General features: G+C 37.7%; 1 pseudogene; it reads right to left on the bottom strand.

Moving 5' to 3' along the window:
• Positions 1-856: 856 nt before the first annotated feature.
• LOC124959423 (guanylate-binding protein 1-like) overlaps positions 857-24,202 on the bottom strand; it is a 62,248-nt pseudogene continuing 38,902 nt past the window's right edge.

Raw genomic sequence — 24,202 nt, forward strand, 5'->3', positions numbered from 1 at the left:
GAAAGCTATGACATTCTACATACTAAAAGAAGCAAGTGTTTGAGAAAAGAGGATAAGATCAACCTATCAGATTCTTCTGAGCTATCAAATGAGATGAGAATTACCTATTACAAACAGGAAAGTTAAAGTGAGTTCAGTGCAATGCTTGGAAGTTAAGTTCTTCGAAATGGTGAAGTTGTTGATAATGACCTAGACTATGTAATGCACAAGGGTGTTGATAAAAACATGAGGAGATGAGGAAACAGAGAGACCAGAGAGCTATGAGTGTGTATGGATTTCTACTCTCTAAAAAAATACCAAGAGCTAAAATATTTGACAGATGAAGGGTGTGTTTCCTGGGTGGTTGGGAGATGACTGCAGCAAAGAAGGGAGGTGGGGTCTTCAAATGTGTGTGTGTGTGTGCTTCAAATGAGGTTCTCTTTTTAATGGCAAGGGAATAAGAAAGTGTCTATAAACAAATAAGGGAAGGAAACACAAGTATTCATCAGTGTGACAGATGACATGCAAAGTTTGGGATAAAATATTACCACCTAAGACTAATGGAGAGGTCTATAGGAGAAATAATGTCTGTGGCATATAGCTAGGCGTCAGGAGGTAACATTTAGAGAAGGTGATAAAAATGCAGAGATTTGCTGAAGTGAAGAAAGGAGTTACAGAAAATATGAAGGTTTGGAGATGGTGGGAGATTAAGTTAAACAGGGATGTTCTGAGTGTTGTGTGGCTGGGTGTCTAAGGATATGTGAGACCATGAAGGCTTGAACTTCAGATGATGATTGAGATGTTGAGCATAATGGGATTCTTCACTACTTGTGTGCCTCTCTATCTCTGAAGAAAAGAGTTACGTTTCAAGTTAGTTCTATTCAGGAACCTCCCTGCCAGAAAAAGGACACTGCAGCTGGTCCATGGCCTGCTGGTTGATGGTTCCCATGCTGTTGTAAATGAAGATGCTGCTCAGGAGGATTGCCAGGGCAAAGATCCAGGCATCATTCTGGTTGTCTCCCTAGAAATCAGTGCAGAAGCCACACAGAACAGTGACTGATTATGTGCTTAGTTCAGATAGGCAAAGACTGAATTTTAGTTCTGTCTTTCATTAGCTGGAGAATCAGGGATAAGTCACTCTGATATGCATTCTTTCACTTATATAAGGAAGTAATGAATACTCAATTCCTTATTAATGAAATAAGACACTGTATAAATGTATATGAGTATGAAGCATATAAGCACTTGATAATATCTTATCTTTTTTATCAGCTACTAAAATTGAAACTATCCTTTTTTTAATTTAATATTTTTTTATTGTAAACGAATGGGATACATGTTGTTTCTCTGTTTGTACATGGAGTCAAGGCATACCATTTGCGTGATCATAAATATACATAGGGCAATGATGTTTGATTCATTCTGTTATTTTTTCCCTTCCCCCCCACCCCTCCCACCCCTCTTTTCCCTCTATACAGTCCTTCCTTCCTCCATTCTTGCCCCCCTCCCTAACCCTAACATTAAACCTAACTCTAACCCTAACGCTAACCCCTCCCACCCCCCATTATTTGTCATCATCTGCTTATCAGTGAGATCATTCGTCCATTAGTTTTTTGAGATTGGCTTATCTCACTTAGCATTATATTCTCCAGTTTCATCCATTTGCCTGCAAATGCCATAATTTTATCATTCTTTATGGCTGAGAAATATTCCATTGTATATATATGCCACAGTTTCTTATCCATTCATGAATTGAAGGACATCTAAGTTGGTTCCACAATCTGGCTATGGTGAATTGAGGCAGCAATGAACATGATGTGGCTGTATCTCTGTACTATGCTGATTTTAAGTACTTTGGGTATAGGCCAAGGCGTGGGATAGTTGGGTCAAATGGTGGTTCCATTCCAAGGTTTCTGAAGAATCTCCATACTGCTTTCCAGAGTGGCGCACTAATTGCAACCCCACCAACAATGTATGAGTGTACCTTTTTCCCACATCCTCGCCAACACCTATTGTTGCTTGTGCTCTTGATAATCGCCATTCTAATTGGGGTGAGATAGAATCTAGGGTAGTTTTAATTTGCATTTCTCTTATTACTAGAGATGTTGACCATTTTTCATATATCTTTTGATGTTTGTACATCTTCTTCTGTGAAGTGTCTGTTCATTTCTTAGCCCATTTGTTGATTGGATTATTGGTAGTCTTGGTGTAGAGTTTTTTTTGAGTTCTTTATAGATTCTGGAAATTAGCGCTCTATCTGAAGGATGAGTGGCAAAGATATTCTCCCACTCTGGTTATGCTCTCTCTTCACATTACTGATAGTTTCCTTTGCTGAGAGAAAGATTTTTAGTTTGAATCTATCCAGTTGTTGATTGTTGCTTTTATTTCTTGTGCTAGGGAGTCCTGTTAAGGAAGTCTGATCCTAAGCCGACATGTTGAAGATTTGGAACAACTTTCCTTCTATAAGATGAAGGGTCTCTGGTCTGATTCCAAGGTCCATGATCCATTTGAGTTGAGTTTGTGCAGGGTGAGAGATAGGGGCTTAATTTTGTTCTGTTTCATATGGTTTTCCAGTTTTCCCAGCACAATTTGTTGAAGAGGCTATCTTTTCTCCATTGCATATTTTTGGCCCTTGTCTAGTATGAGAAAATTTATTTATTTTGGTTTGTGTCATGTCCTCTATTCTGTACATTGATCTACCTGTCTATTTGGTACCAATACCATGCCATTTTTGTACTATTGCTTTGGTCGTAGAGTTGAAGATCTGGTATGCGATATCCCCTGATTTGCTTTTCTGCAGAGGATGCTTAGCTATTCTGGGTTTCTTATTCTTCCAGATGAATTTCATAATTGCTTGCTCTATTTCTGTAAGGTACATCATTGGGAGTTTAATTGGAATTGCATTGAATCTGTATAGCACTTTTGGTAGAATGCCCATTTTGACAATATTAATTCTTCCTATCCAAGAACATGGGAGATCTTTCCATCTTCTAAGGTTTTCTTGAATTTCTTTCTTTAGTGTTCTGTAGTTCTCATTGTAGAGGTCTTTCACCTCTTTTGTGAGATTGATTCCCAAGTATTTTAACTTTTTTCAAGGCTATTGTGAATGGGGTAGTTTTCCTAACTTCTCTCTGAAGATTCATCACTTATGTATAAAAATGCATTGGATTTATGAGCATTGATCTTGTAACCTGCTACTTTACTGAATTCACTTATGAGTTCTAAAAGTTTTCTGATGTAATTTCCGGGTTCCCTTAAATATATAATCATGTCATCAACAAACAGGAAAGACAGCAAACTATCTTTTCAGTTCTTCTTTTCCTATTTGTATCCCATTAATTTCTTTGTTCTGGCTAATTGCTCTGGCTAGAGTTTCAAGGATGATGTTGAATAGAAGTGGTGAAAGAGGGCATCCCTGCCTTGTTCCAGTTTTTAGGGGGAATGCTTTCAGTTTTTCACCATTTAGAATGATATTGGCCATGCGCTTAGCGTAGATGGCCTTTACAATGTTATGGAATGTTCCCACTATTCCTATATTTTCTAGTGTTTTGAACATGAAGGGATGCTGTATTTTACCAAATGCTTTTTCTGCATCTATCGAAATAATCATGTGATTCTTAGCTTTAAGTCTATTGATATGGTGAATGACATTTATTGATTTCTGGATGTTGAACCAACCTTGCTTTCTGGTATAAATCCCACTTGATCATGGTGCACTATCTTTTTAATATATTTTTGGAAGCGATTTGCTAAGATTTTGTTGAGAATTTTTACATTGATGTTCATTAAGGATATGGGTCTGAAATTTTCTTTCCTCAATGTGTCTCTGTCTGGTTTAGGTATCAGGGTGATATTGGCTTCATAGAATGAGTTTGGGAGGGTTCCCTCCTCTTCTATTTCATGGAATACTTTGAGGAGTATTGGAATGAGTTCTTCTTTAAAGGTTTTGTAGAACGTGACTGAGAACCCATCTGGTCCTGGACTTTTCTTTGTTGGTAGGCTTTTGATGACCTCTTCTATGTCATTGCTTGAAATTGATTTTTTAATTTGGGTATATCCTCCTTGTTCAGTTTAGGTAATTCATATGATTCTAGAAACTTGTTGATGTCTTCAAGGTTTTCTGTTTTGTTGGAGTATAGATTTTCAAAATAGCTTCTAATTATGTTTTGTATTTCAATTGTGTCTGCTGTGATATTTCCTTGTTCATTCCAAATTTTAGTAATTTGAGTTTTCTCTCTCCTTCTCTTTGTTAATGTGGCTAAGGTTTTATCAATTTTGTTTATTTTTTCAAAGAACCAACTATTTATTTTGTTAATTTTTCCAATTGTTTCTTTTGTTTCAATTTTGTTGATTTTGACTCTGATTTTAACTATTTCCTGTCTTCTACTACTTTTGGTGTTGGTCTGCTCTTCTTTTTCTAGGGATTTGAGCTATAGTGTTAAGTCGTTTATTTGTTGATATTACTTCTTTTGTTGATTGTTCCCCATGAAATAAATCTTCCTCTAAGTACTGCTTTCATAGTGTCCCAGAGATTTGGTATGATGTATCTTGTTCTCGTTTACTTCTAAGAATTTTTTTATTTCCCTCCTGATGTCTTCTGTTATCCATTCATCATATAATAGCTTATTATTTTAATCTCCAGGTATTGGAGAAGTTTCTGTTTTTTATTCTGTCATTTATTACTAATTTCAATCCATTATAATCTGATAGAATACAAGGTAGTATCTCTATCTTCTTGTATTTGCTCAGAGGCTTTGTGGCTTAAAATACGGTCTATGTTAGAGAAGGATCCATGTACTGCTGAGAAGAAAGTGTATTCATTCTTTGTTGAATGGTATATTCTATATATGTCTGTTAAGTCTAAATTATTGATTGTGTTATTGAGATCTATGGTTTCTTTGTTCAATTTTTGTTTGGAAGATCTATACAGTGGTGAGAGAAATGTGTTAAAATCACCTAGTATTATTGTGTTGTGGTCTATTTGATTTCTGGAATTGAGAAGGATTTGTTTGACGTACATGGATGAGCCAATGTTCGGGGCATAGATATTTATGATTGTTATGTCCTGCTGATTTATGCTTCCCTTAAGCAGCGTGTAATATCCTTCTTTATCCCTTCTGACTGGTTTTGACTTGAAGTCCACATTATCTGAAATGAGGATGGATACTCCAGCTTTTTTGCTGTGTCCATGTGCATGGTATGTTTTTTCCTATCCTTTCACCTTTAGTCTTGGGTATCTCTTTCTATGAGATGAGTCTCTTGCAGGCAGCATATTTTTGGATTTTTCTTTTTAATCCAATCTGCCAGTCTATGTCTTTTAATTGATGAGTTCAGGCCATTAACATTCAGGGTTATTATTATGATAAGATTTGTATTCCCAGTCATTTGACTCATCTTTGTTTTTGACATTATTTGGTTTCTCCTTTATTTGGCTATTCCTTTAGGCTAGTTCCTCCTGTTGCTGATTTGCATCGTTGTTTTTCATCTCTTTCTCATGGAATATTTTGTTGAGAATGTTCTGTAATGCTGGCTTTCTTTTTGTAAATTCTTTTAGCTTTTCATTATCATGGAAGGATTTTATTTCATTGTCAAATCTGAAGGTAAGTTTTGCTGGGTATAAGATTCTTGGTTGGCATCCATTTTCTTTTATGGCTGGTAAATGTTGTTCCAGGTTCTTCTAGCTTTTAGGGTCTGGATTAAAAAATATGCTGATATTCTTATTAGTTTCCCCCTGGCTGTAATTTGAATCTTTTCTCTCGCAGCCTTTAAAATTCTGTCTTTATTTTTTGTGTTAGGTATTTTCATAATAATGCCTTGGTGTGGGTCTGTTGTAATTTTGTATATTTGGAGTCCTATAAGACTCTTGTACGTGGTTTTCCATTTCATTCTTCAGATTTGGGGAATTTTCTGATATTATTTCATTGAATAGATTGTTCATTCCTTTGGTTTGTTTCTCTGTGCCTTCCTCAATCTCAATAATTCTTAAATTTGGCCTTTCCATGATATCCCATAATTCTTGGAGAGTCTCTTCATGATTTCTTACCATCTTCTCTGTTTGTTCAACTTTATTTTCAAGATTAAATATTTTGTCTTCAATGTCTGAGGTTCTGTATTCCAGGTGTTCTATCCTATTGGTTATGCTTTCTATGGGGTTTTTAACTTTTTATTGTTTCCTTCATTTCAAGAATATCTGTTTGTTTGGTTTTTTTCGTTTTGTTTTGTTTTCAGTATCTCTAACTCTTTATTGAAATGATCTTTTGTTTCCCATGTTTGCTCTTTTAACTTTTGATTGGTGCAATCATTTAATGCATGCATTTGCTCTTTCATCTCTTCCTTCAATGCCTGCATTTGCTCTTTCATCTCCTTGTTTGCTTCCCTGATTGTTTTAATTATGTACATTCTGAATTCCCTTTCTGACATTTCTTCTGCTGTGCTGTCATTGGGTTTTATTGATATAGTATGTAGGTTTGTTTGGGACATTTTCTTCCCTTGTTTTCTCATATTGGTCAGATATCAGTGGGACTCTGAGATTGGAGATTTCTTCTTTGGCTTATAGAGTCCCTGTAGATTTCCAGTATATCACCTCCCAGCCTTCAGTAGCCTGAAGTCTTGGAGGAACTTGATAATGCAGTGCTTCCAAAGAAAGCTGCCCCTAGCCCGCTACTGGGTCCAGGGCTGGGGGCTGACTCTGTGAGGAAAAGCTCTCACTGGTCGGCCTGCTCCAAGAAGCTGGCTGTGGATCAAGCCTGCTGCCGGAGGGAGCAGGGCTGCTTCGGGAAGTCCTGCCCTGGTCCCAGAAGCTGCCCCTGTCTGGGTCTGTTGCTCAGGCCGAGTTTCACCCAGTCGAGAGACTCACCCTGCGGCTCTAGTTAGTCTGAGTCTCTCACTGCCTCCCCTTCTTGAATCCTGGGTTCTGGAGCGATGGGAGATGCAGTCACCCTCTAGTCCACCATCTTGGATCCCCCCATTTTATTCTTAAAACTAATATTTTATAACAGTGTTGTAGAGAAATTTGATGACATTAAAATACCCAATATTAATGGATGAAATATTCTATATATGTCTCTTAAGTCTTAATTATTAGTTGTATTTTTGCTTCATTTTGTTCCCAGTGCTTTCCTTTGCCCTCCACACCTCTCTCTTCTGGATCCTCATCTTCTACCCCACTGGTGTCTTTTCTCTTTAGTTTTTTAATTGGTACACTATAATTATGAATAGAAGTGGGATTCATTATTATATAATATACATGCACATAGCATAGCACTTTCCAGCTGCCATAAGGAGAACAACTGTCCTCTGCCACACCCTTCTGTCATGATGCTCTGCCTCACTTGAGACCGGAGCAACAGAGTGGGCATGGATGGACTCAGATTTCTGAAACCAGAAGCCCCCAATTTTTGCTTCCTCTCATTTGATTTTGTTGGGTATCTCCCTTCCCTCCTGACTCCCCCTAGACCACCTTCTTCAACCCTACTGTAATTTGCTTTAGGGGTATAGTTTTTGAGTTCTTTTTATGTTCTGGGTACTAATCTTCTGCCAGAAGGGTATCTGGCAAAATTTTCTCCCATTTTTGTGAACTCTCTCTTCACAATCTTGTTTCCTTTGTTGCACAGGGACATTTCTAATTTCATACTGTATCACTTAATTGATTCTTGTTTTTGTTAGGAAAAACATCAGTTGTTTTCTTAATAGTCTTCCTCTTTATGATTTCTGGATTTTATGGAGTATAAAACTGATTCAGTTCTTGAAGGGACCACATGTGTTTAAACTGTTCAGAACACAACAACAGGCTTAGACCTCTTAGTTGTTTTTAACATTTGTTCTGGGAAGTAAAACTGAACTTTTCCACATAACACAGCTGCATGGTATTCATGGAATTGTACATAAGAATAACACATAAACAAGTCAGTTGTAAGTTGAGAGCAATATGTGTAGAGAAGACCAAGGTTAGTAGTGAACTTACCTGGCTCAGGCTCAGCAGTAAATGGGCAAGTTGAGTTGTCTTTGCTCACTGCTTGAGTTTCTTCCTGAACTTTGTTTCTCTTAAAACCAATTTTCTTAGAGGCTAAAAACCCAACAGAATATTAGAGCCATCCAAATAAGGGCTTGGTGAGGAGAATGGAATGTGAAACCACACACTCATGTATTGCTAAATTAACTGTTGAGGTTTTGCACTGTTGTCAAGTAGGCAGGAAAAAGGAGTTTGGGATGAGCTGGAGGAATGTTTGCGGTCTTCCTCAATGTTTTATCAACCAGAAAGAAACAAAACAAAACAGAAGGAAAGGTACAGAAACAGAATGAGAAGAAACAAAAGAAAAACGAACAACAGAAGGTAGATTCTCCGAAGAATAATGATATTTATTTAGTAATAGTACTGTGGGCGATGGGACTACCAGAGCATCTCAATAGGAAGGCAGCTGCCTGAGTAAGCAATGAGTCCTTCAAAGAACTTGAAGCAAAGGAAGTTTTTAGAAACATTTATTTAAGTTAAATTTCTTTCTAACTGATACATAATAACAATTGCACGTTGATAGAATAATGTGATGTGGAGAAACTTTTTTTTTATTGTAAACAAATGGGGTACAACTTGTTTCTCTGGTTGTACATGAAGTAGAGGCATACCAAATGTGTAATCATACATTTACATGGGGCAATGCTGTTTGAAATATTCTGTTATTTTTTCCTACCCCCCCACCCCTCCCCAGCCTCCCACCCCTCTTTTCCCTCTATATAGTTCTTCCTTCCTCCATTATTGCATCCAACCCATCCCCCATTATGTATCATCGTCTGCTTATCAGCGAGATCATTCACCCTTTGGTTTTTTGAGAATGGCATAAATCACTTAGCAGGATATTCTCCAACTTCATCCATTTGCCTGCAAATGCCATAATTTTATTATTCTATATGGCTGAGTAATATTCCATTGTGTATATATATATATATATATATATATATACCACAGTTTCTTTATCCATTCATCAATTGAAGGACATCTAAGTTGGTTCCACAATCTGGCTATTGTGAATCGAGCAGCAATGAACATTGATGTGGCGGTATCTCTGTAGTATGCTGATTTTAAGTCCTTTGGGTATAGGCCTAGGAGTGGAATAGCTGGGTCAAATGGTGGTTCCCTTACAAGTTTTCTAAGGAATCTCCACACTGCTTCCCAGAGTGGCTGCACTAATTTGCAACCCCACCAGCAATGTATGAGTGTATCTTTTTCCCCACATCCTCTCCAACACCTCTTGTTGCATGTATTCTTGATAATCACCATTCTAATTGGGGTGAGATGGAATCTTAGGGTAGTTTTGATTTGCATTTCTCTTATTACTAGAGATGTTGAACATTTTTTCATATATCTATTGATTGCTTGTATATCTTCTGTGAAGTATCTGTTCATTTCCTTAGCCCATTTGTTGATTGAGTTATTTGTAATCTTGGTGTAGAGTTTTTTGAGTCCTTTATATATTCTGGAAATTAGTGCTGTATCTGAAGTATGAGAGGCAAAGATTTTCTCCCACTCTGTAGGCTCTCTCTTTGCATTGCTGATAGTTTCCTTTGCTGAGAAAAAGCTGTTTAGTTTGAATCTATCCCAGTTTTTGATTCTTCTTTTATTTCTTGTGTTATGGGAGTCATGTTAAGGAAGTCTGATCCTAAGCCAACATGTTGATGATTTAGACCTACTTCTTCTTCTATAAGATGCAGTGTCTCTTGTCTGATTCCAAGTTCCTTGCTCCATTCTGAGTTGATTTTTGTGCAGGGTGAGAGATGTGGGTTTAGTTTTTCTCCTGTGTGTGAATATCCAGTTTTCCCTGCACCATTTGTTGAAAAGGCTATCTTTTCTCCATTGCATATGTCTAGTGTGAGAAAATTGTATTTATTTGGTTTTGTGTCCGTGTCCTCCATTCTGTACCATTGATCTACCTGTCTATATTGATGCCAACACCACGCCATTTTTGTTACTGTTGCTTTGTAGTGTAGTTGAAGGTCTGGTATTGCGATACCACCTGCTTCACTCTTCCTGCTAAGAATTGCTTTAGCTATTCTGAGTTTCTTATTCTTCCAGATGAATTTCATGATTGCTTGCTCTATTTCTGTAAGGTACATCATTGAGATTTTAATTGGAATTGCATTGAATCTGTATAGCACTTTTGGTAGTATGGCCATTTTGACAATATTAATTCTGCCTATCCAAGCACATGGGAGATCTTTCCATCTTCTAAGGTTTTCTTTAATTAATCTCTTTGGTGTTCTGTAGTTCTCATTGTAGAGGTCTTTCACTTCTTTTGTTAGATCGATTCCCAAGTATTTTATTTTTTTGAGGCTATTGTGAATGGGGTGGTTTTCTAACTTCTCTTTCTGAAGATTCATCATTTATGTATAAAAATGCATTAGATTTATGAGCATTGATTTTATATCCTGCTACTTTACTGAATTCACTTATGAGTTCTAAAAGTTTTCTGGTGGAATTTCCCAGTTCCTCTAAGTATATAATCATGTCATCAGCAAATGGGGATAGTTTGAGTCCTTCTTTTCCTATTCATATTCCTTTAATTTCTCTGGTCTGTCTAATTGCTCTGGCTAGAGTTTCAAGGACAATGTTGAATAGAAGTGGTGAAAGAGGTCATCCCTTCCTTGTTCCAGTCTTTAGGGGGAATGCTGTCAGTTTTTCACCATTTAGAATGATATTGGTCATGGAATCAGCATAGATAGCCTTTGCAATGTTAAGGAATGTTCCTACTATCCCTACCTTTTCCAGTGTTTTCAGCATGAAGGGATGCTATATTTTATCAAATGCTTTTTCTGCATCTACTGAAATAATCATGTGATTCTTGACCTTAAGTCTATTGATAGGGTGAATTACATTTATTAATTTCTGAATGTTGAACCAACCTTGCATCCCTGGGATAAACCCATTAGATCGTGGTGCACCATCTTTTAATATATTTTTGTATGCAATTTGCTAAAATTTTGTTGAGAATTTTTGCATGAATGTTCATTAAGGATATTGGTCTGAAATTGTCTTTCCTCGATGTGTCTCTGTCTGGTTTAGGTATCAGGGTGATATTGGCTTCATAGAATGAGTTTGGGAGGGTTCCCTCCTCTTCTATTTCATGGAATACTTTGAGAAGTGTTGGAATGAACTCTGCTTTAGAGGTTTTGTAGAACTCGGCTGAGAACCCATCTGGTCTTGGACTTGATGACTTCTTCTATTTCATTCCTTGAAATTGATCTATTTTTTTTCAAGGAAGAAATCACTTTAATGTAATATGGAATACAAGATCTAAAGGAAAATCAAATGTATTCATTGAAGAAAGGAGGGAAAGTAAACACATAAAAAATTTTCATTAGTCACTTCAAACAGAAATAAAATCTCAGTGAGAAACTGATCCATATCCATCAGAATAAAAAAAAACAAATTCTGGCGAAAAGGCAGAGAAACTGGATCACTTTACATATTTTGGTGGGAATGTAAAATTATACAGCACATTTAAAAATAATTTGACACTTTCTTTAACAACTACACATGGGTCCCAGCAGTGGGTCACTTTGGCATCCATCCCAAGGAAATGGAAACAGCTCCACAAATATCTCTATATACATATACCACAGCTAGATTCATAAGCACCCACCAAACTGGAAATATCCTCATGAACTTTTGATATTGGCCAATGAAGGGCTGATTGTCCATGCCACAGAATATAACTGAGCATTAATATGGAAGAAACTACTGACAAACACAGCAACTTGCTTGGAGAATGTTGTTGGGTAAAGAGTCAATCCACAAATCTTACACAGTGTAATTCATTCACACACATTGTCGAATACCTGGCATTACAGGCATGCATCACTGTGTACAGATTTTGCAAATAATTTAAGGAGAAAATAATACCAATTTACACAAAAGTCTTTGCAAGGGATGCTAATGATATAAATCTGAATCTTGAATGATCATCTGCATGTAAAGAATCATATATGGAAAAGATGCAGAAGCATGCACACATGGCAGTACCTGTAACCCTGGTGAATCTGACTAGGCTTAAACTGGAGCACACTGAGTCCAACTTAAAAATTGTGCCAATACAATAGTTAGGCAAGATGGTTTATCATTAGGAGAAATGGAGTGAAGTATACATTTCTGATTTATTTCTTATAACTCCACATAAATTTTTACCAACTCCAAAATAAAATATTTTTTATTGTAAACAAATGGGATACATGTTGTTTCTCTGTACATGGAGTCAAGGCATACCATTTGTGTAATCATAAATTTACATAGGGTAATGTTGTTTGATTCTTTTCTGTTTTTTTTTTTTTTTTGCCTTCCCCCCACCCCTCCCACCCCTCTTTTCCCTTTATACAGTCCTTCCTTCCTCCATTCTTACCACCCTCCTATACCCTAACCCTAAACCAAACCTTAACCCTAACGCTAACCACTCCAACCCCCCATTATATGTCCTCATCCGCTTATCAGCAAGATCATTCGTTCTGTAGTTTTTTGAGATTGGCTTATCTACTTAGCTTGATATTCTCCAATTTCATTCATTTGCCTGCAAATGCCATAATTTTATCATTCTTTATGGTGGAGTAATATTCCATTGTATATATATGCCACAGTTTCTTTATCCATTCATCAATTGAAGGACATCTAGGTTGGTTCCACATTCTGGCTATGGTGAATTGAGCAGCAATGAACATTGATGTGGCTATATCTCTGTAGTATGCTTATTTATAGGCCAAGGAGTGGGATAGCTGGGTCAAATGGTGGTTTCCATTTTTCTAAGGAATCTCCACACTGCTTCCCAGAGTGGTTGCACTAATTTGCAACCCCACCAGCAATGTATGAGTGTACCTTCTTCCCCACATCCTCGCAAACACATATTGTTGCTTCTGTTCATGATAATCGCCATTCTAATTGGGGTGAGATGGAACATTAGGGTGGTTTTGATTTGCATTTCTCTTATTACTAGAGATGTTGAACATTTTTTCATATATCTGTTGAATGCTTGTGGATCTTCTTCTGTGAGGTGTCTATTCATTTCCTTAGCCCATATGTTGATTGGATTATTTATATTCTTGATGTAGAGTTTTTTGAGTTCTTATATATTCTAGAAATTAGTGCTCTATCTGAAGTATGAGTGGCAAAGATATTCTCCCATTCTGTAGGCACTCTCTTCACATTGCTGATAGTTTCCTTTGCTGAGAGAAAGCTGTTTAGTTTGAATCTATCCCAGTTGTTGATTCTTGCTTTTATTTCTTGTGCTATGGGAGTCCTGTTAAGGAAGTCTGATCAAAAGCCAACATGTTGAAGCTCTGGACCTACTTTTTCTTGTATAAGATGCAGAGTCTCTGGTCTGATTCCGAGGTACTTGATCCATTCTGAGTAGGTTTTTGTGCAGGGTGAGAGATAGGGGTTTAATTTCATTCTGTTGCATATGGTTTTCCAGTTTTCCCAGCAACATTTGTTGAAGAGGCTATCTTTTCTCCATTGTATATTTTTGGCACCTTTGTCTAGTATGAGAAAATTGTATTTATTTGGATTTGTGTCCATGTCCTCTATCCAGTGCCATTGATCTACCTGTCTATTATGGTACCAATACCATGCCGATTTTGTTACTATTGCTTTGTAGTAGAGTTGCAGATCTGGTATTGCGATACCACCTGCTTCACTCTTTCCACTGAGGATTGCTTTAGCTATTCTGAGTTTCTTATTCTTCCAGATGAATTTCATGATTGCTTGCTCTATTTCTGTAAGGTACATCATTGGGATTTTAATTGGAATTGCATTGAATCTGTATAGCATTTTTGGTAGTATGGCCATTTTGACAATATTAATTCTGCGTATCCAAGAACATGGGAGATCTTTCCATCTTCTAAGGTTTTCTTTAATTTCTTTCTTTAGTGTTCTGTAGTTCTCATTGTAGAGGTCTTTCACCTCTTTTGTGAGATTGATTCCCAAGTATTTTATTTTTTTTCGATGCTATTGTGAATGGGGTAGTTTTCCTAACTTCTCTTTCTGAAGATTCATCACTTATGTATAAAAATGCATTGGATTTATGTGCATTGATCTTATAACCTTCTACTTTACTGAATTCACTTATGAGTTCTAAAAGTTTTCTGGTGGAATTTCCAGGTTCCTCTAAATATATAATCATGTCATCAGCGAACAGGGATAGTTTGAGTTCCTCTTTTCCAATTAATATCCCTTTAATTTCTTTGGTTTGTCTAATTGCTCTGGCTAGAGTTTCAAGGACAATTTTGAATAGAAGTGGTGAAAGAGGGCATCCCTGCCTCATTCCAGTTTTTAGGGGGAATGCTGTCAGTTTTTCACCATTTAGAATGATATTGGTCATGGGCTTAGCGTAGATGGCCTTTCCAATGTTAAGGAATGTTCCCACTATCCCTATTTTTTCTAGTGTTTTGAGCATGAAGGGATGCTGTATTTTATCAAATGCTTTTTCTGCATCTATCAAAATAATCACGTGATTCTTAATTTTAAGTCTGTTGATATGATGAATTACATTTATTGATTTCCACATGTTGAACCAACCTTGCATCCCTGGGATAAAACCCACTTGATCGTGCTGCACTATCTTTTTAATATATTTTTGGATGGGATTTGCTAAAATTTTGTTGAGAATTTTTGCGTCTATGTTCATTAAGGATATTGGTCTGAAATTTTCTTTCCTTGATGTGTCTCTGTCTGGTTTAGGTATCAGGGTGATATTGGCTTCATAGAATGAGTTTGGGAGGGTTCCCTCCTCTTCTATTTCATGGAATACTTTGAGGAGTATTGGAATGAGTTCTTCTTTAAAGGTTTTGTAGAACTCTGCTGAGAACCCATCTGGTCCCATACTTTTCTTTGTTGGTAGGCTTTTGATGACCTTTCTATTTCATTGCTTGAAATTGACTTATTTAAGTTGTGTATATCCTCCTAGTTCAGTTTAGGTAATTCATATGTCTCTAGACACTTGTTGGTGTCTTCGAGGTTTTCTGTTTTGTTGGAACATAGGTTTTCAAAATAGCTTCTAATTTTGTTTTGTATTTCACTCGTGTCTGTTGTGATATTTCCTTGTTCATTCCAAATTTTAGTAATTTGAATTTTCTCCCTCTTTCTCTTTTTTTGTGTGGCTAAGGGTTTATCAATTTTGTTTATTTTTTCAAAGAACCAACTATTTATTTTGCTAATTTTTCCGATTGTTTCTTTTGTTTCAATTTTGTTGATTTCAGCTCTGATTTTAACTATTTCCTGTCTTCTACTACTTTTGGTGTTGGTCTGCTCTTCTTTTTCTAGGGCTTTGAGCTGTAGCGTTAAGTCGTTTATTTGTTGATTTCTACTTCTTTTGTTGAATGCGCCCCATGAAATAAATCTTCCTCTAAGTACTGCTTTCATAGTGTCCCAGAGATTTTGATATGGTGTGTCTTTGTTCTTGTTCCTTCTAATAATATTTTTATTTCCCTCCTGATGTCTTCTGTTATCCATTCATCATATAATAGTGTATTATTTAATCTCCAGGTATTGGAGAGTTTCTGTTTTTTACTCTTTCATTTATTTCTAATTTCAATCCATTATGACCTGATAGAGTACAAGGTAGTAGCTCTATCTTCTTGTATTTGCTAACAGTAGCTTTGTGGCATAAAATATGATCTATTTTAGAGTAGGATCCATGTGCTGCTGAGAAGAAAGTGTATTCGTTCTTTGTTGGTTGGTATATTCTATATAAGTCGGTTATATCTACATTGTTGACTGTGTTATTGAGATCTATGGTTTCTTTATTCAATTTTTGTTTGGAAGATCTATCCAGTGGTGAGAGAGGTGTGTTAAAATCGCCTAGTATTATTGTGTTGTGGTCTATTTGATTTCTGGAATTGAGAAGGATTTCCTTGACGTACATAGATGAGCCAATGTTCGGGGCATAGATATTTATGATTGTTATGTCTTGCTGATTTATGCTTCCCTTTAGCAGTATGTAATGTCCTTCTTTATCCCTTCTGACTAGTTTTGGCTTGAAGTCCACATTATCTGAAATTAGGATGGATACTCCAGGTTTTTTGCTGTGTCCGTGTGCATGGTATGTTTTTTACCATCCGTTCACCTTTAGTCTATGGGTATCTCTTTCTATGAGATGAGTCTCTTGCAGGCAGCATATTGTTGGATTTTTCTTTTTAATCCAATCTGGCAGTCTGTGTCTTTTGATTGATGAGTTCAGGCCATTAACATTCAGGGTTATTATTGTGATATGATTTGTATTCCCAGTCATTTGACTCATTTTTGCTTTTTGACATGATTTGGTTTCTCCTTTATTTGGCTATTCCTTTAGGCTAGTTCCTCCTGTTGCCGATTTGCATCATTGTTTTTCATCTCTTCCTCATGGAATATTTTGCTGAGAATGTTGTAATGCTGGCTTTCTTTTTGTAAATTCCTTTAGCTTTTGTTTATTGTGGAAGGATCTTATTTCATCATCAAATCTGAAAGTAAGTTTTGCTGGGTATAAGATTCTTGGTCGGCATTCGTTTTCTTTCAGTGCTTGGTAAATGTTGTTCCAGGCCCTTCTAGCTTTTAGGGTCTGGATTGACAAATCTGCTGATATTCTTATTGGTTTCCCCCTGAATGTAATTTGATTCTTTTCTCTCACGGCCTTTAAAATTCTGTCTTTATTTTATATGTTAGGTATTTTCATAATATTGTGCCTTGGTGTGGGTCTGTTGTAATTTTGTTTATTTGGAGTCCTATAAGCCTCTTGGACTTGGTTTTCCATTTCATTCTTCAGATTTGGAAAATTTTCTGATATTATTTCATTGAATAGATTGTTCATTCCTTTGGTTTGTTTCTCTGTGCCTTCCTCCATCCCAATAATTCTTAAATTTGGCCTTTTCATGATGTCCCATAATTCTTGTAGATTCTGTTCATGATTTCTTACCATCTTCTCTGTTTGGTCAACTTTGGTTTCAAGATTAAATATTTTGATTTCAATGTCTGAGGTTCTGTCTTCCAGGTGTTCCATCCTATTGGTTATGCTTTCTATGGAGTTTTTAACTTTGTTTATTGTTTCCTTCATTTCAAGGATTTCTGTTATTTTTTTTTTCAGTATCTCTAACTCTTTATTGAAATGATCTCTTGCTTCCCGTATTTGGTCTTTTAACTGCTGATTGGTACAATCATTTAATGCCTTTATTTGCTCTTTCATCTTCTCCTTCAATGCCTGCATTTGTTCTTTCACCTCCTCATTTGCTTCCCTGATTATTTTAATTATGTACTTTCTGAACTCACTTTCTGACATTTCTTCTGCTGTGCTGTCATTGAGTTTTATTGATATAGTATCTAGGTTTGTTTGGGACATTTTCTTCCCTTGTTTTCTCATACTGGTCAGATATCAGTGGGACTCTGAAATATTGCAGATTTCCTCTATTGACTTATAGTGTCCCTGTAGATTTCCAATATATCACCTCCCAGCCTTCAGTTGCCTGAGGTCTTGGAGGACCTTGATAATGCAGTGCTTCCAAAGAAAGCTGCCCCTAGCCCACTATTGGTTTCAGGACTTGGAGCTGGTTTGTGCAGAAAGGCTCTCTCTCGGGGACCTGCTCTGAGAAGCTGGCTGTGTGGGAGAAGCCCACCACCAGAGGGAGCAGGGCTACCTGGGGAAGACTCTAGCTGCAGTGCCCTGCTCTGAGAAGCCGCCCCTATCCGGGCCTGCTGCCCAGGCTGACCTTCACCCGGTGGGGGAGACTCACCCCGTGGTTCTATTTTAGTCCAAGTCTCTCAATGCCTCCCCTTCTTGAATCCTGATTTCTGGAGGGACAGGAGATGTAGTCACCCTCTAGTATGCCATCTTGGATCGCCCTGTGGAAAGAGCTTGCGACCAGAGGGAGCAGGGCCACCTGGAGAAGTCTCTGGCTGCCCTGCCCTGGTCCCAGAGTCTGCCTGTGGGTCAGAGCGCTCCGCTGGCTCCAGGACTTGTGGCTGGCTCTGTGTAGAAAGACTCTCACTGGGCAGTCTGCTCCAAGAAACTAGCCTTGAAAGGCACCTCCCACCAGAGGGTGCAGGGCTGCTTGGGGAAGTTCCTGGCTGCCCTGTCCTGGTCCCTGAAGCTGCCTGCGGACCGGAGCTCACCACTGGCTCTGGGACTTGGAGCTGGTTCTTATCGATCCTGTCCAGGAAGAGTTCTTTGGCACAGGTTCAGCTGCCCTACAGCAGACCTCTTGCCCTGAAGCCGAACAAAATCGCTCTGTCCACGTGAACACTGAAAGCCTGCAGCTGCTCAAGCAGTGCTAAATTCACAGAAGGAGCCATCACCACCCAGATAGCGCCACTCAGACCCATGCCAACACGAAATTGATCTATTTAAATTGTGTATGTACTCCTGGTTCAGTTTAGGTAATTCATATTTCTCTAGAAACCTGTTGATGTCTTTAAGATTTTCTATTTTTTTGGAGTATACATTTTCAAAATAGCTTCTAATTATGTTTTGTACTTCAATCATTTTTGTGGTGACATTTCCTTGTACATTTCAAATTTAGTAATTTGAGTTTTCTCTCTCCTCTTTGCTAGTGTGGCTAAGAGTTTATCAATTTTGTTTATTTTTTCAAAGAACCAACTATTTATTTTGTCAATTTTTTGATTGTTTCATTTGTTTCAATTTCATCTATTTCAGCTCTGATTTTAACAATTTCCTGTCTTCTACTACTTTTGGTGTTGCTCTGTTCTTCTTTTTCTTGGGCTTTGAGCTGTAGTATTAGGTTGTTTATTTGTTCATTTTTTTCTTCTTTTATTGAATGCGCTCAATGAGATAAATTTTCCTCTAAGTATTGGTTTCATAGTGTCCCAGAGATTTTGATATGATGTGTCTTTGTTCTCATTTACATTAAGAAATTTTTTATTTCCCTCCGATATCTTCTGTTGTCCATTCATCATACAATAGCGTATTATTTAATCTCCAGGTATTGGAGAAATTTCTGTTTTTTATTCTGTCTTTTATTTCTAATTTCAATCCACTATGATCTTATAGAATACAAGATATTATCTCTATATTCTTGTATCTGCTAACAATAGTTTTGTGGCATAATATATGGTCCATTATAGAAAAGGATCCATATGCTGCTGAGAAGTAAGTGTATTCACTCTTTGTTGGATGGTATATTCTATACATATCTTAAGTCTAAATTATTGATTGTATATTGAGAACTATGGTTTCTTTGTTCAATTTTTTTCTGGAAGTTCCATCAGTGCTGAGTGAGGTGTGTTAAAGTCACATAGTAGTAGTGTGTTGTAGTTTATTTGATTTCTGGAATTGAGAAGGATTTGTTTGATGTATATGGATGAGCCACTGTTTGGGGCATAGATATTTATGATTGTTATGTCTTGCTGATTTATGCTTCCCTTAAGCAGTATGAAATGTCCTTCTTTATCCCTTCTGACTAGTTTTGGCTTGAAGTCCACATTATCTGAAATGAGGATGGATACTCCAGCTTTTTTGCTGTGTCCATGTGCATGGTATGTTTTTTCCCATCCGTTCACCTTTAGTCTGTGGGTATCTCTTTCTATGAGATGAGTCTCTTGCAGGCAGCAAATTATTGGATTTTTCTTTTTAATCCAATCTGGCAGTCTATGTCTTTTGATTGATGAGTTCAGGCCATTAACATTCAGGGTTATTATTGAGATATGATTTGTATTGCTGGTCATTTGGCTCATGTTTGTTTTTTAACATGACTTGGATTCTCTTTTATTTGGCTTTTCCTTTAGGGTAGTTCCTCCCTTTGCTGATTTCCATCATTGTTTTTCATCTCTTCCTCATGGAATATTTTCCTGAGAATGTTCTGTAGTGCTGACTTTCTTTTTGTAATTTCTTTTAGCTTTTGTTTATCATGGAATGATCTTATTTCATCATCAAGTCTGAAGGTAAGTTTTGCTGGGTATAAGATTCTTGATTGGCATCCATTTTCTTTCAGAGCTTGAAAAATGTTATTCCAGGCCCTTCTAGCTTTTAGGGTCTGGATTGAAAAATTTGCTGATATCCATATTGTTTTCCCCCTGAATGTAATTTGATTCTTTTTTCTCGCAGCCTTTAAAATTCTGTCTTTATTTTGTATATTAGGTATTTTCGTTATAATGTGCCTTAGTGTGGATATGTTGTAATTTTGTATATTTGGAGTCCTATAAGTCTCTTGTACTTGATTTTCCCTTTCATTCTTCAGATTTGGGGAATATTCTAATATTATTTCATTGAATAGATTCTTCATTCCTTTGGTTTGTTTCTCTGAGCCTTCCTCAATCCCAATAATTCTTAAATTTGGCCTTTTCATGATATCCCATAGTTCTTGGAGAGTCTCTTCATGATTTCTCACCATCTTTGTTTGGTCAACTTTGTTTTTAGTATAAATATTTTGTCTTCAATGTCTGAGGTTCTGTCTTTCAGGTGTTCTATCCTATTGGTTATGCTTTCTATGGAGTTTTTTATTTGGTTCATTTTTTCCTTCATTTCAAGGATTTCTGTTTGGTTTTTTTCAATATCTCTAACTCTTTATTGAAATGATCTTTTGCTTCCTGCATTTGCTCTTTTAACTGTTGATTGGTGCAATCATTCAAACCCTGAATTTGTTCTTTCATCTCATCGTTTGCTTCTGTGATCATTTCAATTATGTACATTCTGAACTCCCTTTCTCACATTTCCTCTGCCATGCCATCATTAGATTTTTTTGATGTAGAACCTAGGTTTCTTTGGGACATTTTCTCCCCTTGTTTTCTCATGTTACTCAGGTATCTTCCCCTCTAGCAGTGAAACTCTAAGATGTCGCAGATTTCCCCTATTGACTTATAGGGTCAATGTAGATTTCCAATTACTCACTTCTTAGCCTTCAGTAGCCTGAAGTCTTGGAGGAACTTGATAATGCAGTGATTCACAAGGAAGTTGCCCCTCTATGGTGGTTGCCTTCAGGTGGGGTATATTCCTTGTTAGTGGGCAGAGGCACCTCCACTTCTTGACCAATGGTCAGCCAAAGGGGAACTAGACTGGTCTGGCCCCACTCTGTGCAGAAGTCTCTCTCTGGGTAGTCCTGCTCTGAGAAGCTCTGTTGGGTACAGGCCTGCTGCCCAGTCCAGGCTAGCCTTGCCTGTGATCGAGACTCACCCATCGGCTCTGAGTTGGTCTCAAGTCTCTCAATTCCTCCTCTTCTTGAATCCTGAGTTCTAAAGCAACATGAGATGCAGTCATCCTCTAGTTCGCCATCTTGGTCCCCCCCCCTCGTGGTGAAACATTAATACATTGTGTGATATTTAAATCATATTATAATATGTCTATCTCCTAAAACAGTCATCATTTCAATATGGTAAAAACTCCCCAAACCCTTGCTTCCAGCTCTTGGAAATGTACACTTCATTGTGGTTATCTACATCACCCTACTGTGCAATAGCTCCCCAGAAATTCTTGCTTCTAACTGCAACTCCAAGGTCCTTGAACAACCTTCCCCTACTCCTTCTAAGGGAGGGAGAATTTTTAAAGCAAAAACAAGGAGGATTACCCTGGATGTTGTTAAACAGTCATCCTTGGTCACAATTGATGTCAAAAGCAGTGTCTGTTTGAGGTTGAACATGGGCTGGGCAGCTGTGCTTCTACAAATACTGTTTCTGAGTGAGTGGGTGATGGTCTCTGAGCAAGGATGTGGTTCTGACTGTCTGTTGTGATACTTACTGTCAGAATGTCATGGGTAGAGACCTTCCCTCCATCACCCCCTGACTTTTGAACTATTTCTATTACAGTTGAGCAAGTGACTCCATTTTGATTCTGACACATTTCACATTTCTTCATAAGTCTCTGAAGTTGCTGTGCACTTCTCTTCACAGATTGAGTCCACTGTTTACCTGTCCACAAGGCTACCCTGGTCATCAGGTAAATGAGCCTTATGTTCCATCACTGATATCACCAGTGGTTACCACCCGAATCCTGGGCATTCTGTGTCCCCTAGAAACAGGTCCAGTGACTTGCACAAAGTCTGATGGGAAAGCCTCTCATTCTTTTGGGAACAGTAAGAAGCACTTGGAGAGGATCAGTGGGTGGAGCCTGATGCCCCCTGAGTGTGTCTGCACGTGGACAAGGTGCCCTGTCTCCAGGCCACCCTCAGAGGCTCCCCTTTACACATTTTTACCACTTCTCAGGGATTGTTCATTTTAAGTGGAAGAAATTTTAAATTCGTTACTTGACAGACTTTGGTAAAGAGATGGGAAGAGAGGGTTTATCCATAGCTGTTATGTCACAGGAGAAAACAGGATCGACACAAGACTTCAGCATTCAGCTGTCTGACCCTGGTGCTTGCCAAAGATTAACACTGTAGCAGAATCAGTGATTTTTATCCAGTGCTGAGGGATCCCTAAGCCTTTGGGACCTGGACAACTGCCTACATTAGGAGTGGCCACCTCCTGACTTCTCCCCAACCTCTACGACCTTTCAGAGCACTGTGAAATCAGTCACTGCCCAGATGGAGGAGCAGAGAGCAGCTCTTCACAGATAAAACCAGGGTATGTCCTGCCTTCAATAGTAGGTGTTTCCTGGGTCTGCCAACTGGACTACACATATTCCTTTCTTTTTTTTCCCTATTTCCATAGGCTTTGAGGGTAAGAGAAAGTGCCCTGTTGGTCTGACTTAATCCTGCTCTGATTAGGGAGTAAAGATGAATCCTCCAATCCTGTTTATTTCTTGTTTTTTTCTAACATATTTTTCAGTGTTCCATTTTTTTCAAAAATCTGTTGTCAGTTGTCCATTCTGTTCCTGTAGCTGAAGCCATCATTGCCACAATGGTGAGGATTATAGAGGAAGGTATTTTCTAGGGCAGTCAAGTGTTGAAGGAGAATATGGAATTCTGGCAACAGAGATGTTAATTCTTCAGACAATTACTTTTCTGTTCCATTAGAAGGATTATGGCATATCATACACCTCTCCTTCACATGGTAAGCTTTTCTTACTTGAGAAGTTCCTGAAGATTTATTTTTCCTAATATTTTGCCCAACACAGAATGAGCCAAAAGCAAAAAAATGAAATTTAATTTTTATTTTAATACATTTTCTGCTACCACCACTTTGGTAGTCAGGTGTCCATTGCTTTGACCAAATACCTAAGAATATAACCCAGAGAAGAGAAGACTTATTTGGGATCATGGTTTCAAAGGTCAGCTGGCTCCTTTGCTTTGGGGCTTGTTTTGATGCAGAAACATCATGGTAGAAGGGCATGGTAGGGGAAAGCTGTTTGTGTCATGACAGCCAGAAAACAGAGTGGGGAGAAAGAATTTAGGGACAAGATATACCCTGTCGTCCCCCAGTGACCTAGTCCCTCCACTTCTCAATCTCATACAGTTTCCACCATCTCCTAATAATAAAATTAAAGTATGAATCCACCAATAGATTAACCCACTGATAACATTATTGACCCTCATGATGCAATCATTTTCCCAAATCTCCATCCCTGAACATTGCTGCTTTGGGTACCAAGACTTCAACACCATAAACTTTTGGGAGGATGTTCCAGGTCCAATCTTTAACCTGAGTCAAGGGAGTCTGAAGAACTGAGTTCAAATAAATTGTAAAGAAAGAGTTGCCTTTCTGCTTCTGTAACATCAATTTCCACTCAATCTACATTTAGTACAAGTTCTGTCCATGATAGGCACTTGGACATTCTGCCATGGGCTTTGAATTTGGAATTTTTTATGCACTGACATTTCAAGTTTGGACTAGCATAAACAATGTTTTTCTTAGACTCTATTATTTTCACTGATGCTGACCACACATGGTTCAATACCTGACTCTTCCTTGTTGAGAGTAGGGCTCTCTGAATTTGAATTTGAATTCTCCATGAGAGGAAATAGCTCCTTTGCGTGTTGTTTATTGATGAAGGCAACTTTCCAGGGCAATGGATAGGATTTTTCATCTGTGTAAGGTTTCCCCACCAAACTTTGGCGTTTGCCACTGTCTCTTGTTCTTCCGAACTTTACAATTTTTCAAATGGTGAGGATCTGCTCTCAAGTCAACTTTTAATGCATTTATTTGAGGTCATTATTAATATGATATACACAATGTTAAATATCCTTAGAACCAGGACATTGTTGGCACATCTTGTAGGAAAGTAAACATAGTCTGGAATTCTGTTATCTACTCAACTCAATTGTAGCTAATAGGTATTCTTAACATAAGGGCAGCACAGTTTGATCACCATCCCCTTTAGTGTCCATCTTGATTGAT

This window comes from Sciurus carolinensis, chromosome 1 (assembly GCF_902686445.1).
Source record: "Sciurus carolinensis chromosome 1, mSciCar1.2, whole genome shotgun sequence".
In the NCBI taxonomy this organism is placed as follows: Eukaryota; Metazoa; Chordata; class Mammalia; order Rodentia; family Sciuridae; genus Sciurus; species Sciurus carolinensis.